The sequence below is a fragment of the Triticum dicoccoides genome, chromosome 3B, assembly GCF_002162155.2.
Source record: "Triticum dicoccoides isolate Atlit2015 ecotype Zavitan chromosome 3B, WEW_v2.0, whole genome shotgun sequence".
Lineage (NCBI taxonomy): Eukaryota > Viridiplantae > Streptophyta > Magnoliopsida > Poales > Poaceae > Triticum > Triticum dicoccoides.
In genome coordinates, this window is record NC_041385.1 from 154808647 (window position 1) to 154820985 (window position 12339).

The following is a 12339-nucleotide window of genomic DNA, read 5'->3' on the forward strand; positions in this document are numbered from 1 at the left end:
CACACATGCATATTTTATCAATGACACACATGCATGAAAGGTTCAAGTTGCTAACCGCGATCGAGGAGGAAAAAATAAATGAGGAACCTCAAGTGTGGCTCCAACACTTCATATCATGTTTGTTTCACCCTCTTAGGGCATTTCATCAAACACCTTGTGTGCATAAGAGGAACCAAAAGCAAACCTACACCCCCTTGTGAAGCTTGTGAAGAGAAGTGGCACCAAATGGCTAAGTGAGCGTGCTGAACTGGTATATATAGGGGAGGAGCTTTAGTCGCGGTTGGCCTGGCCAACCGCGACTAAAGGCCTTTGCGCACCTTTAGTCGCGGTTGGCCTGGCCAACCGCGACTAAAGCCCCTCACGTGCACCAGCTGGCCACCGAGCGCCCTGGGCCCAGGCCTTTGGTCGCGGTTCGTCTGCCGAACCACGACTAAAGACTTCATTAGTCGCGGTTCCTACAGTTTCGCGACTAATGGGGCTGGACGGAAGCCTCTTTTTCTACCAGTGGGATGAGAAAATTTAACTTTCCGGTTTGCCCGGCGAAATTTTGGCAAAGGCAAGATTTCTGAATCGGAAGAGAGAATAGTTACCTCAACGAAAACCGCATTGCTGGCTTCAGCGTCATCCTGACAAACATCATCATCAATAAGGCGTGTAAAAAGTAAGCCAAGTGAATCAAGTTCTACCTCAAGATCCGGATTACCCACATCATCATCAATGGCTGGGTCAGATGAAGCGGTGGTTTTTCTCTTATGAGCTGGTTTCTTGACAACCTTGGTCTTGGGCCGGGTTGGCCGTCCTGCCTTCTCCATTTTGTCTTGAGGAAGTTTCTTACTCCAGAATGGATTATCACCCTGGATCAGCAGCAATTAAAACGTTGAACATATAAAATAGTAACTCGGTTCAACAAAAGAGCAATTGAAATATTACCGCTGGCGGTTTGTTGGTGGTGCAGTAAGGAAGCAGACCGGTTTGAGCACAGAGGTGCTCCAGTTCATTCAGCATCTTCTTCATAGATTCTGTGACTTCGTCCTCAGGGAGTTGGATTTTAGTGTGTCGGAGTGGGTCATCGACACTATCAGTATACTCACACATCAAATTTGGGCGTTGGCTTAGAGGCAAAATACTCCATGATATCCAGCAGCGTGCAAGGTCTATTCCTGTTAAACTGTTGGCCATGAAGGCCCGAAGCTTGGACAGTTGAGGAGCATATTTAATTCTCTCCTTAGCGCTTAGCCTTTGTGGAAAAGGGTGAGTGTTGCTGAGCCGTTCCGGACGGAAGCCAGGCAAGGGATTTTCATTACCAGGAGATGTATCCTTGCAATAAAACCAAGTTACGTTCCATTCCTTGGGGTGAGTATGGAGTTTGACATAAGGGTAGGTGATTTCTTTCCTCTTCTGAATGGCCATACCGCCCAGTTCGGTATTAGGGCCGTCAGTGAATTCAGTACGACGGTTCAGATGAAAGAGATCTCTAAATAACTCGACGGAAGGCTCCTCTTGAAGGTATGCCTCAGAAAGTACTTGAAAGTGACATAGATTGGTGACAGAGTTGGGGCCAATATCCTGTGGACGGAGTTGAAAGTTGGCTAACACATCCCGATAAAATTTGGAGCCGGGCGGTTTGAAGCCCCGGGCCATATGATCTGTGAAGACCACGACCTCTCCTTCCTGGGGTGTAGGAGGACATTCATCTCCAGGAACCCTCCAATGAATCGTGTCTTTGCTATCCAAAGCGCCAATCAGGACTAGATCGTTCAGCTGTGATTCTGTGACACGGGAGGGAACCCAGTTGCACTCGTACACTTGTTTGGCCATGACAAGATCTACAAGAAATAAATGATCCGGTTCAAGAACATGCCGGATAAAACGATGTTGATCTAATTACGGTAAACCGGAGGCAGTACCCATAAACCGGTCTTCTACAATGCAGCATCAGATGGATTCTGGCGGTTCAACCAGGGGACTAATGACATATATACCGGTCTAGCAATTTTTTCTCTATGGTGAAGTTAAACCGCCTGGCCTAAGCATCGGAAGCAATCGAAACTATGGATAACTAGTTATGCAGAAACAAGTTTCACAAAATTATGTTACAGCCACGGATCTACAACAAGCTCATAAAAACAGGAAATATTTTGAAGACTAAGACGGAAACAGAAGTGAACCATTGAGCGGATAGATGCGGGAGATCTATGAGCTTGGATGAGAAATGGTAAGCGGATGCTAAAGGGATCGCTACTAAACACAGCAAGAGTTCACAGATGCATTCAAGATCAGAGAGCAGCTATGAACGCGCGATGAACATAGCAAGAACATGAAACCCTAGGAACAGATCTAGGTTAAGAGGGAGAGAGAACTTACCAGGAACGGAGAGGATGCGGAAAGACGCCGCGACACTCTGGTACGTACAGGTTGATGCAGCGGCCTGAGACGAGGCAGAGGTCGACGGTGGTGGCGGAGCTCCAAAGCCGGCAACGTGAGGAAGAAGAAGAAGAAGGGACGAAGGGGAAGAGAAAACAAATGACCCTTCGGTCTTATTTATAAGGCAACTGAGCTAGGTCAAACGCGCGAATCCAGGAGCTGTCATTAAGAGGGCGTTATGAATTTCATAATGACGTCATGCCGGTTTATAGTAGCCAAATCTGATGACGTCATGCCGGTTTACAGCAATCAAACATGATGACGACATGAAGATTTGCCAATTAACAGAAGACATCCAGGACGCAAGATGGTGTGAAGGATTGACATGAACCAGTTCAAATCAATCTGGGGCCTAATGTTGGGGATATTACCACTGGATGTAAACCGGCCTACTTGGGCCGGGTTAACGTCATAGTGGTATAAGCAGGTGAAGGCCCAAGGCCTATAGTCGGTTTAGAATCTGTAGCTGTAAAACCGACCTGATGTATAACTTGTATTGTAAGTTAGGAATAGAGAGATACCGACCGGGATACGAATATGAACCGGCTGGGACTCTATGGACCGACGGGCGTCACCCGTGTATATAAGGGGATGGCCCGGCGGCGGTTCAAGGGGACAACCACAACTCGGGCCTAGGCGAAGCTTGTTTGCTCCCTAGCCATCGAGACCACATCAATTCCATCACAACTAGACGTAGGCTTTTACCTTCATCGAAGGGGCCGAACTAGTATAAACCCCACGTGTCTTTGTGTCCGCTTTAACCCCTTCAAGTAAACTCGTAGCGATGGCTCCACGACTAAGTCCTTTCGCTAGGACATCTGCCGTGACAAATCCACGACATACGCCCTGGAGAGATTCGGCGGCATGCAGGCGTCGTTCGCGGCGTTCCTCTGGGGGTGCGCCGCTCCCTCCCGCGTTCGCTTCTTCGGGTGGCTCCTGGTCCAACGACGGGTCAACACAAGAGACGTCTTGCTGCGGAAAACCATCGTCACGACGGAGGGGGCTGCTTGTCCTGTCTGTTCGTGCGGTCTGGAGACGGTGAATCACATGGTGTTTGAGTGCCCTTTCTCCCGATCATTTTGGCGGGCTGTTGGGGTTGACGTGGTTGACAAAGGCTATCAGGTGGGCGCGCTCCAGGCTCTCGACGTTGGGGGGGTGGTCGGAGATACTGCCTATGCCACATTCACTCTCCTGTGCTGCTAGCAGCTATGGAAGCACAGGAACGCCGTGGTCTTTCATGGGGCGGTGCCCTCCCTCGCCCGTCTTCTCGCATGCTGTAGGGAGGATTCGACCCTGTGGCGAGGACACCTGAAAGTAGATGAACGGGCGTGCGTCGACAGATGGTTGCTGGTGTTCTCGCATCCTGGGAGGTAGCCAGTGCTATGATTTGTGGATTGTGTAATCCTCCCCCCCTCTCTCTCTCTCTCTTTCTCTCTCTCTGTGTGTGTGTGTGTAAAACTTGCTATCCCCCCTCGGGGGTGTGAATCAATAGAAAAGAAAAATTCAGGTGGAGGGCTTTGCCCTCCCCCGGTGACCTTAAAAAAAAAACTGTTCCAAACTCGTTGTGTGCTTGAGTCCTAAAGGCAAGGTATAACTCTCAATGCGATTTCATGCAAGCCTTCGTCCCAAAGAGTGCGTCTACAACCTGGAAAAATATTATCCATGGCCGCAATCTACTAAAGGAAGGTCTTGTATGGCGTGTGGGTGACGGTTTAAGAATCAATGTTTGGACTGACCATTGGATTCCGAGAGCTGGTTCCATGAAGCCAATAGGAGCAAAAGATATGCATAATATTCACACTGTTGATGACCTCCTGGATTACTCTGGGAGGGACTGGGAGTTTCCTACTCTGCAGCGAGTATTTCATGAAAATGACGTTTTGGATATCTCCCATATTATCGTGGGAGGGCCGGACAGAGAGGATGTTTTAGCTTGGAATTTCATGAAGAACAGTATGTTCACTGTGCGCTCGACCTATCACCTAGAGATGCAGATTAAGGCTAAGAAGGGGAATGCTCCTAAATGTTTGTCATCGGTGGCTCACCGTGCCAGATGGAATGAGATGTGGAGCACTGAGGTATAGAGGAAGGCTAAAGTGCATGTTTGGAGGCTCTTGAAAAACAGATTAGTTGTTGGTGTAGAGCTACATCAGCGGCGAACCAAACCTGGTATTTTTCTGTTTGGCATGCGGCAAAGAAAAAACTTGTATACATCGCTTCTGGAGATGCCCCTACGCCAAGCTTTTTTGGGACCTTGTGTGGCGGAATGGTGATCATACCACCGATTTCATGCTGCCTACATGTATTGTGTCGTTCCAGCAGCTAGCTGGATGACTGCTGGAGTGGATGGGCAAGCATAAGGAGCTGGAGAGAGCCAGCATGATTATGAGTCTATACCATATGTCGTTGGCGAGGAATGCGGCAAAAGATTCTTAGATTTTTGACAGTGCATCAGTGGTGGTTGATCGAGTCTTCAGACTCTTGGATGAATGGCTGGCAGTTCATGCAGCTAACGGGATGACCCCTGCTGTACTATATTCATAGATCAATATGAACTTGGACTCATATATCCTACTCGTACTCGATGACAAGACTAATGTGGTCACAGATCAATATATTCACAGTTAGTTGAATTTGTAGCTCTAAACATTTTGGACATATGTATGAAATGTAATGCATTTTTTTGTATGTGCCTTTGTAACTTTCATACTTAGTGCATCTTGGGGCTTCACTGTCAGCATATTGCTAGTGGAGTAGCATATTTCTAGCAATGGAGCCCCAATTTTCTTATATTGTACTTTGTTATCACTGATCGGCCAAGCAGTCTATGTGTGATCGTTATCACAGATGGTTTAGCTAGCCTGTCTGTGATGGCGATGTCATGATTGACCCCGAGGCATAGATCGGCTACTCGCGCGTCAGTAATGATACAATTTGGCCTGTCAGTGTTGTACCTGATTCGTAGTAGTGGCAACCATCAATGAACATATCCGCTCATCATCTATCTACCACTCCTCTCCTCGTAGCCATGGATGAACCACATCCCCTCGTTACCTACCCCATGCTCCTCTTCCCCGTAGCTGACAAAGGAGCTGCAACTGGACGGGTGAAAAGTTGTGACCCTAGTCGCAGGTGCTAGAACCGGGCCGTTGGGAAGCTACAACCGGTCAGGTTAGAAGCTCACACCTAGTAGGTGTTGGAACTGCCCGGGCGAGAAGCTGCGGCCCTAATCGATAGTTTTGGGACCAGCTAGCTAAGAAGATGCAACCTCACTCACATATGCTGGAATCGGACAACGGAGAAGTTGTGACCGGCCGAGCGAGAAGCTGCAACTTTAGTTGCGGTGCTGGAACCCGCTGGGCGAGAAGCTGCGACCCTGGTCGGTAGTGTTGGGACCAGCCAACAAAGAAGATGCAACCTCATTCACCGATGCTGGAACCAAACGACAAAGAACTTGTGACTAGTCGAGGGAGAAGTTGTAAGAGGGCAGTTTTTTGTACGACGAGCTACACGGTACCCTCTATCTTTGCCGTTCGCTGGACTTGCTATTCCTAGAGATTCACGCTGAGGCTGGCCAGTTTTGCATGTTGTCAGGGTAATTTGTTCACAGGCGTACAGACTGGTGATAGCGACTGGCTGAAAAGCCATGCAGCACTATCACGACTACAGTTCAACACAAATAAAAAACTCTCTCCCGTCGATGACTTGCTCTCACTAGTTGACTCCAGGATGACTTGCTCTCACTAATTTTATTTCTCTTTCCTCACACGTAGATGGAATGTTATAGGACATCCACATGCCGACATGCACAAGCTCTCGGGCCTATTACATATAATGCTGAATACTCTTCCTCTGTGGTGCTTATAGCTGCGTCTCTGTGGTGCCCTGCGCCGTTAGGGAATAAGGAAACATGGAGCTACTACTGTTTATGTCACAAGGTTGCATAGGCCTGTCACACTCTTTCCCAGACTGTTCCTCTGACAACCGGTGCATGCCACTCTTTTCTTTTCCTTTTTCTTTCTCTATCGACCCGTGCATGTAACTCTCTCTCTCTCTTACTTTTCTAAAAAGACATTGCACAACGGCACTCTCTCTCGCTCTTTAAAACTTGCATGCAGCAGACTCTCTCTCTTTACTTGAGCTCCGGCAAACCCACGTGACTACAGAACTGCATGCAAGCGGCAGCGAGAGGACGGGTCGGGTCAGTACCTGCATGCTGTCCATAGCGAACAGCTGCGTGGCTTGTAGTGCTCCTTCTCTGCACAAATCCCGAAGCAAACCAACGGGTCAGATAAGAGGCACCAGGTAGCTCGGGCTAGGAAGAAACTTTACCAAGTTGTAACCTTAGTCGTCGGTGCTAGAACCTACTAGCACAAAAGCTGCAACCCTGATGTAAGAAGCTGCAACTGTCGCTAGTGCTGGAACCCGATGACAGAGAAGTTGCGGCCAACTGGGGCGAGAAGCTACAACCATAGGCATTTGTGCTGGAACCCGCTGGCGCAAAAGATGCAACCCCGATGGAAGAAGCTGCAACTGTCACCAGTGCTGGAACCAGATGACAGAGAAGTTGCGACCAATCGGGGTGAGAAGTTGCAACCATAGGCATCGGTGCTCGAACCGACTGGCGCAAAAGCTGCAACACCGATGCAAGAAGCGGCAACAATTGGTGGTTGTGTTGCAACCGTCGGTGACCAAACGGCGAGGACATGAGAATACCAACTCATATGGAAACCTATCATATTTCTCTCATAATACTCAGAAAAATGGTAGACTTGGACTCGTATATCCTACTCCCTCCGTTCCATAATATAAAAAGCGTTTTGACACCAGAATTCACGATCCCCCCTTCCTCTCATAAGTCATAATAATAACAGGAAACGTCATAATAATAACAGGAAACTCGCATCGGAACGTTCTAAAGAAGTTTTCTGGAACGAGCAAGTTCTGAACAACTAGCAGTAAGTCATATATGAATGACTTCCTCGGGAGGTTCCCTCTTGCAGCGAGCATTCTTCTTGGGAAGGAAGACGTCAGTCAGCACGGTCTTGGACGTGAGGGAAGCAGCGAGTATCGCCAGCGCCTGCATTCCAACACCCAGGAAAAGCAAAATTCAGTCAAGCACACACTGATTCCAAAGTCCAAACCCAAAAGGAAAATTAGACGGCGCACCTCTTCCTTGCCGATCTTCACCGTCCTCTCCTGCAGCGTGCTCAGGTCCTTGACGCCGCCGCACGAGCAGGGTGATGCCCGACACCACATTGGACGCCGGAGCCACCGAGAGGTCGTCCCCGACGGTGTAGGTCGGTTGCGCTGGAGTCATCGTGGCCGCGGGCTCCTTGGCTTCGACAAGTATATGCCCCTTACACGTGTCCATCGGACGCGAGCAGCCGGGGCAGACACTGTCGCTGGCCGCCGAGAAGAATTTTGAGCAGACGTCAGTGCCGCTGTCCGCCAAGAATGTGCTTGGGGGTATGGCCCAGAGAGTGGGGTCCATTGTTCTACCTTGGAACGCCAAGTAGCCCGGGGGAGCTTGCTTTTTACCTTGACAGGTGTATAAATAGGTGACGCCGTTGGTGTTGTTGTTGTTGTTGGGCTGTTGGCGTTGCCGAGCTGCACGCCCAGCAGCTGCTGCAGGCGGGAGAGCGTGGCGGGGGCGACCGCCGGGCTGAGGGGCAGCTCGTTGCTCTTGTAGCTTGCGTCCAGCTTCTCCATGCTGCCGAGCACGTTGCCGATGCTGCCCGACATGCGGTCCTTAGTCAGCAGGGTGGTGACGGTGCTAGCGGTAGGGACAGGAGGCCGGTGAGGAACTCGACGAACTCGCTGCCGGCCTCGGCGAAGCACACCTTCTGAGACTTGCCTTCGATCAGGAGCTTCATCGATAACTCGTTGCTGGTGGCCATGCTATTGATTGAGATTCCCAAGGTTTCCTGTGAACTGTGTGGTTCCTTCTACCTGCCACGAGTAAGATGAAGCCATGTAGATTTTCAGACTTTATAGCTATTGCTGTTCATTTCTTACAAAATGTCAACACTTGGGAAAAAAATTGTGCATATCAATCAATAGATTTTTGTAGACTGTACCTACTACCAAAGAGATCTCCATATGGTCAACTTAAGGGTTAACCAAAAGCTAACAAAATAACTTTTTTACGAAACGTGCAAACCAACCTCATGTTTGCGATAAATATGCTCCCTCCCTTCATTTTTCTGATTATTTAATTTTATCCGTGGCACAACAAGGAACACCACGTGCACAATATGGAAATAGTACATGCATTTCTCTATAGTCGAAGTTAATTATTTCCCCCCGCACATTCAGCTCAACCGTGTCTTTGAATGTATTTTTTTTTATTTTTTAGAAATGGAGGAGGTCCCCCGGCCTCTGTGTCTGGACGATGCATGCGGCCACTTTATTAATTATTCACATAAAACCTTACAAAGTCATACAACAGTAAGACTAGAGCCACCATCTAGGCAACATTGGTCGCTACTCCTATCCAGTTGATGAAAGGATGCTGATAGTCTGGGCCTAATACCAAACAGACCTCGCAACTAAACCTAAACATCTAAGACCTGAGGTCCCAACCAGGACGCCTGCCGGGTATGGGGCACCTACCAGTCCGACGCATTCCTCAACCAGGCCGCCTGCCGGGTATGAGGCCGCCGCAGCCACCTGCCCCCAATCCATCTTCAGAGTTGTACTGTTGCATCTACCGTGCCAGGTCTCTCTGCCATCGACGCCACCACGACGCCAGACAGCGTCGTCCTCCTGCGCGAGTCCATCATCGCACATCGAACGTCGAATCTGCACTGCGCCACGCCGTCGAGATCCGTCGCCATCAATGTGTAGGATGAAGCACCGCTCCACCAAAGAAGCCGTTCGCTGGTCCCGCGAGATCGAGTGCACCTCCAAGAATGCCGCCCCCAAGGGGATAACGACACATGATTGCCGCCAACATCCGATCAGCTGATCTAGGGTTTCCCCCGTAGGTATTGAGTGGAGCTGGGAGCTTCACCTCGATGATGCCTTCATGAAGGAAACGATAATAAGGGCATCGTCATCACCGGCTCCGGCCGTCGATCAAAGACCAGGTTTTCACCCGGATCCGTCCCAAGTAGTCCACCCGACAACCTGTGCATCGTCTCGACCGCCTTCAAAGCCCCAGATCTAGCCGCCTAGATCCGGCGGCCAACCGCAACAGAAGTGCCACCGTAGAAGTCCTGGTGCACCGGCCACTGCCTAAGTGTACCACCACTGGAGCCTAGGAGGAGGGCTCCCGGCCTGCCTCGCCAAGCCGCAAGAGCCGCCGAGATGGATCCCGTGTGCTCATCACCGTCTCTGATCTGAACCAATCCATAGATTAGATCGCCGTCATAGATCCGCCTTGGACAGGGACTGCACCACGCCATGCCGCCGCGGGGAAGCCCTAGCTTCACCAGCCGCCACCATCCAGAGCCGCCGCCCAGGGATCCAGACAGAACATTGCCACTGCCATCGGCCATGTTCCGCCACCGCCGCCGCCGACCAGCCACTGCGACCTCTGCCGCCATGACCATGCAAGCCCACCGACCCCACTCCATGCACAGCTAGCCGGCCGACCAACTCCGACGAAGAAGAAGGCCACCACCACCAAGCCTAGGGCCGGCGCCCCAGACATCCTCGTGTTGCAGATCAAGTCCAGGAGAAGTGCACCGTTGACGGCGATTGAGATCGGTAGCACAACGAATTAGCTCGACTGAGTCAAGGCCAGATCCGCCGTTGCTGGTGCCGTCCTCCACCGCCACTGCCGCACCACATCCATGTCGCCGCCGATCTAGCTGGAAAGGAGCGTCGCCTCCCAACCAGATCAAGATCCGAGGAGAAAACCGTCGCCGCCGCCACGCCAAAAGGGCTTTGCCCTGTGATGCCCCAGGCGACGGCGGCGGAGGGGAGCGGAGGGGAGGCGCGGCTGTAGGAGGAGGGCGGGGACTCCCCAGTGCGGTGCGGCGCCGCCGCACGGTCATCCCCGGTCTTTGAATGTATAAATAATGAAATGTTTTAGTAGCATTTTTTAATATACATTAGTGATTATTTTAAACAATATGGGTAACTGAAAAAAGACAGATACAGAAGAGTAAGAGATCGATGCACAAGCGTTGAAGCATCTGGATATAAGACATTTAACCGGGAAAAATAGCAAATGACGAGAAGGGTGGATAGAAAGAGACCACAATGTCCATGTTTAGCTAATTGTTGACAGGAGGAGGATTGATTCAATCAAAGAGAGAAAACCGAAGGAATGGATGGAGTACGAAAGTTTATGGATTTGCATGGCGGGCGTACACCTCAATGCCATGAATGATCCTTTGACACACCAAAGTCTTTACTGATAGACTGAGATATTTTACGGGAAGAAATATCTCAAAGCTCATCATAGTTTGTTCTTTCACTATATGTACATTTCAGATGTATAATTCTTTTTATATACTTGAAATGACATGTCAGTGTCAATGTAGCGGAGGATTTAAACTGAAAATGATAATAAACAACGAATTATCACAATATGTAGTGATTAGTAAATCTAACGGCGCAAATGCATGCGCGAACCACTCAGATAGTGGTAAATTAAAAGCTAGGACAACACGTTTTTATTTGCAAAATCTGGGCAAACTCGGTTAATTTTGTTAGAGCATCTCTAGTCGATCCCCTAAAACCGGTAGAATAGTAAAAAAATAGGTTTTACTCTTTTAACCAGGACTTACCGGATTTCACAAATCTTATAGGGGAACATATCCACGCCTCCCCCCCCCCCCCAAATTCTCCGCTCCCTAACCCCACACGTGCCGTCACGGTCGGATCCCGTGGCCGCCACTCTCCGTCGCCCATCCGCAGCGTGGATCCGAGCTGCCACGAGCGCAACACCGACCCATCTGCCTCCTGCCGCCATGTGACGCTTCCTCGAGCGTGGCCCCATCTGCTTCTCGCGGCAGGCTTGCCGGCTCCCCCGAGCTCCCTGTTGCAGCCGCCATAGAGGTCGTACATCGGCGTGCAACAGCGGGCATGGGGGACGTGGGTGGCCGAGATAACGGACCAGCACACCCACAAGAAGCTTTGGCTTGGATCCTTCCACTCCACCGAGCAGGCCGCCAAAGAATATGACATTTGGTCGGTTCGGCCGCACGGCGCCGAAGCCCACCGAAACTTTGAGTTTGGTGAGATGCTGTCGACCCGCCAGTAGTCTCTGCATGGGAGGCAAGGGAGGAAACGGATGTGAGAGAAAGCCTGGCGGAGCTCCGCCACCTCTACCCAGAGCAACTGGAGGCGGAGCGAGGCAGTGGAAGTGAAGGCAACAACAGAGGCATCAGAAGTGGAGGCGGCAACAACTACGGCTTCCGGACCGAATTTTAGAAGAATCTTCCGCGACTACCCAGACAAGGGCACATGCCCTAACCCCATGATTGGTGGGATGTCCAGACGGCGGAGATGTCGCTCGTGCATGATACAGATAGCGACTAGATAAGTAAGTTTTAGTTTCGGTTAATTTAGTAGACTAAAAAGTTTTGGTTGATTGCAATGTGAAATATTATTACTATCTGTCGAATTTTGGTTAAGTAAGTTTGCTTCGATCAAATTTGTGTTCATCATATTCAAATTTGTTTTCTACTCCGTTATATTTGGGGAATTGGCTAGAAACGGACAAAATTTAGGGGAGTAAAATTACTCCACTAAGTTTTACTTGACCGTTTACTCCACTATTTTTAGGAGATCAGCTGGAGCTGCTCTTATGTTCCTATCTTACAAGATATGTCAGAATTAATTATGATGACATCAACCATTAACAGATTAACATCCCTGTAGATCCACCTAGCTCACACCCGAACCCAACGCCTAGCCGGCCGCTACCTCCCACAAACCACCCAAAGCATAGCGATCCTA

At 49.9% G+C, this 12339-nt stretch overlaps 1 pseudogene; it reads right to left on the minus strand.

Moving 5' to 3' along the window:
- Window positions 1-7337: 7337 nt before the first annotated feature.
- Window positions 7338-8324, minus strand: LOC119279421 (annotated as a pseudogene).
- Window positions 8325-12339: the final 4015 nt, after the last annotated feature.